Below are 6011 nucleotides of genomic sequence, written 5' to 3' on the forward strand. Positions count from 1 at the left end.
AACGGTCATAGCCACATCACTTCTAAAATCTGCCAGTGGTTCTCCCCTGCCTGTACTGTGCAGGGAAAACTCCTCTGAGTTCTCCAAATACCACATCTCTTGCTTCCTGGACTTTTTGCATTTGGTGTTCCTCTCCCGGAGTGCTCTCATTCCTTCAAGCCCAATGCATCACTTCACCGGGCTGATTCCTACTCATCCCATGGTGAGTCTGCTTAGTCCCCACTTCCTCTCAGAAGCCCTTCTGGACTGCACATACATATAATACCACCCATCCATTGATATCCACCCGTCTTCATGTGCTTCTGTGATATCCTACACGGTAATTCCTTATTGTAGTATTTGCACTGCTTTATAATCCCTTGTTGACTTGTCTAAATCCTTCAGAATGATCTGGCAGGGCCCAAACTGTGTCTAATTGGCTACTAGATCCCCAGCCCTTCACACAGGTCCTACCCACCAATAATCACAGAACAAATGGGCTGCCGATATTGTTAACTTTTATCTAAGACTGATCCCCTTTCTTTGGCTGGATGTTGCTGTAGCTGATGTAGCACCTAGAATCATGGCTGTTCTGCCACTGCCAGGAAAGGTGACCTTCGAAGACAGAGTTGGCAAAAGATAGGAAGAGCTGGCTCCTTGAAACTGGCACTGAGCCAATGAATTAAACCACTCTGAGTCAGTCTATATTCAGACATTTGTCACATGAGATAACCTTTGCTGTTGGAGCTGCTAGAGTCCAGATTTTCACTTGCATGCAGCCAAAATCATCATAAGCATGAAAATAAGTGAATGGATGAATGACTCGGGCCTCTACTATAAAAATCCCAACACCCCTAGAATTCAGGTCAAGCCTTGTCTTAGAGACTTCAAAATCTTCTTACTGTGCTTGAGAAACTCAAAGCAACAAGACAATAAAATCTTGATTATCTGGAAGTTAGCTTATTTTAGTTTTCTAGATAAAGTTAGTTTTTAGGTGGAAGCCCCACTTTGTAAGAGAAAAGAATTCCCAAATAGGGCTTTATTTAAAAACAAGGATAACAGTCTTAGGGAAGTTCCAGGGTCAATACACACTCAGCCCAGTCTGCTGAAGTTTAGCACACATAAGAATAGCTTTTTTAAAAAAGTAAATTCCCCACTGGGCATGGTGGCACATGGCTATAATCCCAGCACTCAGGAGGCTGAGGTGGAAGGATCTCTGTGGGTTCAAGGTCAGCCTGGGCTATATAATGAGTTCAAGGCCAGCCTGGACTACATAGCAAGACCCTGTTTCAAAAATAAACAAAAAGTAAATTCCTCAGTTCCACCACTGGAGGTTTTAAATTCAGTAGATATTGGTAGAGTCAAGAATACTGCATTTTAGCAAGCATTCTGATGAAATCGGTCTGAAAAATCACACTTTAAAAAATTCTATTCTAATACTTTCACTTTAACCTAGGGATTGGAACCACAGGAAATGGTATTCCCACAATAACCACGGAAACAGATTTAAGCGATGGAAAGATCCAGAGGATGGAGCCATATCCTGGCTTTACTCACCAGAATGATCAGGCAAATTGCTTATCTCTCTGAGTCCAAATGTCTTCATTTATTTAAAATATCTCAGATCAATAGTTCTCCACATTGCTGGGCATAGTGGCGCACGCCTGTGATCCCAGCACTCAGAAGGCTGAGGCAGATCACAAAGTTCAAGGCCAGCCTGAAATGATAAATAAATAAAAGTTTTCTGCATTGCTACCCCTCAAACTGTTGTAAAGACCAAGTGATATCAGTAACTGTGTCTTATAAATATAAGAAAATGCTATTTGTTAGGATTCTGCTGTTAACTGAGCTCCTTAATTTTAAAAAAAACTATTTGCATTCATTAATCTCTACTTCCTGAGAAGGAAGTAAAGACTCATTATTTTACAAAGATTGCTATGTGGTCAAACTATAAAAAATACTTTGCTTGATTTCTGCTTAACCTGAGTTTTTGCCCAGAACATCCCATTCCTGTTTTCTAACTGACTGTTTTCATGGGTCATTAACTTGATAAATAATGTGTAATTATGAGTAGATTTTGCATCAAAAGGAGTTGCTTTGACCTCAGCAAAAATTAAAGAGCTCAAGGCTACCTCCCACATTATTTTATTCCTGTGACCTTCTGCTGAAAACAGAGCGCTGGCTGCCAGGCCTTGGAGTTGGGGGGGGGGGGGGGAGTGATTATAAAGGGTAGCAGGAGGGAGGCTTTGGGGTGATGGAACTATTCTGCACCCTCACTGTGTTGACAGTTACAGGAATCCTGATATATGTTAAAATTCATACCCTGTACACAAAGAAACAAAGACAGGCAGTTTTACTATATGTTAATTAAGAAAATAAATTATTAATTGGCCCAACTCAGGGTGACTGTTTTCCTTACCTAGTGAACAGCAACCCAAAAGGTTGGAGTCTGTGGAGAGAGAAAATGAGAATCAGAAGTCCAAGGAAGGTGGGCTGGAAGGGAGAATAAGTACTTGCATGATGGGTAAACAACTGTTTCAAGTACTGGTTCTTTCCTTTTCTTTTTTGGGGAGGTGTTTCCCTGAAGATCAGCTTTATCTACTTTATTTGTTTTTTGTTTTTGGTGCTGGGGATCGAACTCGGGTCCTTGCACTTGCGCAGCAGGCGGTGAAACCACTGAGCTAAATCCCTGGCCAGATTTATCTACTTTAGAGCTATGTTAGCCAGCTTTCTATCATTGTGAGTTGCCTGTGAAAAACAAGTCAAAGGAGGAAGGGTTTGGTGTGGCTCATGGTTTCGGAGGTTTCAGTCCATGGTCAGCTGGTTCCATTGGTTTTAGGCCAGTGGTGACCATCACAGCGGAAGAATGTGGCAGAGGAAAGCTACTCACCTCTTGATGGCCAGGAAGTAGAGAGAGAAGGAAACACCCAGGGGGAAGGACTGGGGACTAAATATATTCCCCAATGTCACACCTCCATGGTCCACTCCCTCCAACAAGGTCCCCATCTCATTTCCACCACTTCCCAGTAATGCCATCAAATTATGATCCTGTCAATGGATTAATCCATTGATGAAGTTAGAGTCCTCATAAGCCAATCATTTCCCAAATGCCTTCCTCTAAGCACATAGCCTTTTAGGGGGACACTTTAGATTTAAATCATAACGGGCCTCCTCTTCCCAAGGGTAAAGCTGTACCAACCAGCATGGGTCCTTCTAGTGATAAAGGCAATTAAAATTGTGGCTACTGCATGAATTTATAGGCAAAAGCTTTTACTGAGGAGAAAATGGGAAGGGGCTTCAGCTTCAGAAGAGCCAAATGGGGCACAACTCTGAAAAAGGACATCAGACTGATCTATTAAAAAAGGGGAGGGGTCAGGGATTTAGCTCAGCGGTTTCGCCGCCTGCTGCACAAGTGCAAGGACCTGAGTTCGATCCCCGGTACCAAAAAAAAAAAAAAAAAAAAAACAGAAAAGGGGAAAGGCAAGGTTTTACAGGGCTGCTGAGTGGCTAGGGTTGGGATGATCATTATCTGTTTTGGTTTCTGCAGCTCTAAGCTCTGGAGTTTTTACAACTTAAGGGGCCAATCTGTTTCCCAGGATTTATAGTTTGTGTTTGGGCCAGTCTCAACTTTGCAGAGGCTCTGCTGGAATCTGAAGTGATTGAAAGTTTGGGGCAATGACTGGAGTCATTTAGGTGCTCACTTCAGGGGATTGAGTAGAACACTGAAAACACTGGCAGCTGAATGTCACTGTAAATCTCTTAATTTTGGTGTCCTCAGTCTTGAATAGGATGAGACAGGTTACATCAACTTAGGGCTGATAAACTTTGCATCCAGTTTTTAGACAGACACTCTTTAAATGATTAACATGTCTATATGCAGGTCTAGCGGGGTCTCACTTAAAGTTTTAAAGTGACAAAAAAAGGCATAAAAAAATAAAGGCAGAGATGCCACGCTTTAGGCCCAAGTGAAGAGTCACAATTTTTAACCAATGGAGTTTTTAAGTCCCTGTTTGCCTCAGAAGGGAACACACATCATGTTTTACGCGGGTACCAGCCCAGCAGTTGGTCCTGTCTCTCTGTGATGATCCCCAAAAGTGTATTTTCTGAGCTAGTTTATTCTTGGAGACACTGAGGGCACCTTGGCTTATTAAGGTCCACAAGACTCTTTAAGAGTGTGACAGGGTGGAGAGGAGACATGCTACACTTTCACTACACTTTCAGGGAGTAACAGGTCCTCAGTTATGGCCCAGGAGTGCACCTGCCCTTTGGGCCCTTGGTGGTTTCTAATTAACTCAAAACCATCCCAGTTAGCCAGTAATTTCTCCTACAAAACTCTCAACATCCGTTAATTTGACCTTTACTTTCCAGATTACCTCAACCCCAGTTTTAGTCAGAGCACTTAACTTCCAAAGCAGAACACTGGTCTCAGCAACTAACTTCAGACACGGCCAGGGAAGAAGTATTTTTGACATTAGCTCATTCCCCTCTTTCTTGCAGCTTCTAGAGACATAATTCAAGACAAATCTGTAATTTGTGATTTTCTAGGAGCTGCCTTAAAAAGCAAATAGAAGTTTTGTTTGCGCTTTTTTGTATGGGATGCTGGGATTGAACCCAGCGTTTCCTCATTTGCTAGACAAACTTCACCACCAGCTCTGGTGAAAATAATTTTCATACCATATTTCATTTAACTCAACATATCAAAATATTATCATCACAATATGTAATTAATATGATAGCTATTAATGCTATTTTGCACTCACTTTTATGATATCTAGCATACTTTATATTGGGCTAGCACATACAGGCAGTTACAACTGGGGTGGAAGACAGTACACATCTACAGTAGTCTCTTTTAAAATCCAATGTAAATCGCCTCTCCCACTGATCATAGGCTCTTCATTCAGCCACTGGTCAACACACACCGGTGTGCATGTGGTGCCCCCCGCACTGCGCTAGAGGTTGGAGATACAAATATGAACAAGATGCTGTTTGTCCTGAAGCTCAGTCTACCCAGTTGAGAGACGCACAACCACAATATAACACAAAATGCACGCTATGACATGAGCACCTGACAGGGAGGCAAGCACCATCAACGGAGTTTTGGAGGGGCCTGAGCTGCCTTCCAGGGGTTGCAGGATTAGCTCTGTGCCGGGCTTGGGAAAGGCATTCTGGGGTGCAGGTTAACCACAAGTGCTGAATTGTGAAATGTGGGTCTAGGACTAGGCTCTCCTGAGTGCAGGTCCGGGCAGAGAGGGACTGGAGGGGCAGGCAAGGTCACAGAGAAGGGTTTGGCTTCTGAGACAAAACATCTCGAAAACCCACTACGATTTCAGACGAAATGTAAAAAGCCCTGGACCTAAGCTCCGGCTGTGCACGGGGCGGCTGAGACCGGCAGCGAAGACGGAACAGGGCAGGGCCAACTCCTCTGTTTACCACCTCACCCCAGGGCCAACCGCGAGCTTGGCTGGCCTGATTCCTTCACTCCCAGCCTCCGCAGCAGCCTCGCCAGGGCGGAGAGGTGCCAGCAGGCACAGCCTAGTGCATTCCAAGTGCTTCGGGGTTCCAGCAGGTTTCTATCGTTCTGGGCGCTTCCTCCTGGAGAAAGGGGGGCTCCCTGCTCTAGCAAAGGAATTTAAGGGGAAACCAGGAGAAACGAAAGGGTGCCCTCCCGGCCTGTGGGCACCGAGCGCCGCGGTCAGCGGCGGGCCAGGCCTGGGGACTGCGGAGTTGCGGGGGTCACTCTGGGCCTGGGGCGTCCCCCACCCTCGCGGGGTGAGCGCACGCGTCACCACTAAGCTCGCGGCTGCAGGAGGCGCCACCGAGGAGAAAGGGTCGCAGCGCAGCCCCAGCGCGGGAAAACAGCCCCAGCTCGCGCGCCCGACCCCACCAGCCCCCCACCCGCGTGTCTGCGAGAAGAGGGTGGAGCGCCCTGGCTCCCACAGCCAATGAGAGAGGCGGGTTCCTGGTCCGATCCCCGGTGCGGCTCGCCATTGGTCGCCGCCCGGGTCTCGGCCCACCGAACCTCGGCGACC

At 45.8% G+C, this 6011-nt stretch overlaps 1 long non-coding RNA gene across 6 annotated transcripts in view; it reads right to left on the minus strand.

Moving 5' to 3' along the window:
* Positions 1-5931, minus strand: part of LOC110346680 (uncharacterized) — a 33998-nt gene extending 28067 nt beyond the window's left edge. For 5 of the 6 annotated variants that reach the window (XR_015452586.1, XR_015452583.1, XR_015452584.1 and 2 more), the window contains exons 1-2: positions 2399-5931; positions 1537-1696 (exon numbers count right to left, since the gene is read on the minus strand). This is a non-coding gene — a long non-coding RNA (uncharacterized LOC110346680). The remainder of the gene's footprint in view (positions 1-1536; positions 1697-2398) is intronic. The other variant, XR_015452587.1, reaches the window with a different exon arrangement.
* Positions 5932-6011: the final 80 nt, after the last annotated feature.

Source organism: Heterocephalus glaber, unplaced genomic scaffold, assembly GCF_053883595.1.
Source record: "Heterocephalus glaber isolate CG9 unplaced genomic scaffold, H.glaber_assembly_v1.0 deba00001447, whole genome shotgun sequence".
NCBI classification, from domain to species: domain Eukaryota; kingdom Metazoa; phylum Chordata; class Mammalia; order Rodentia; family Bathyergidae; genus Heterocephalus; species Heterocephalus glaber.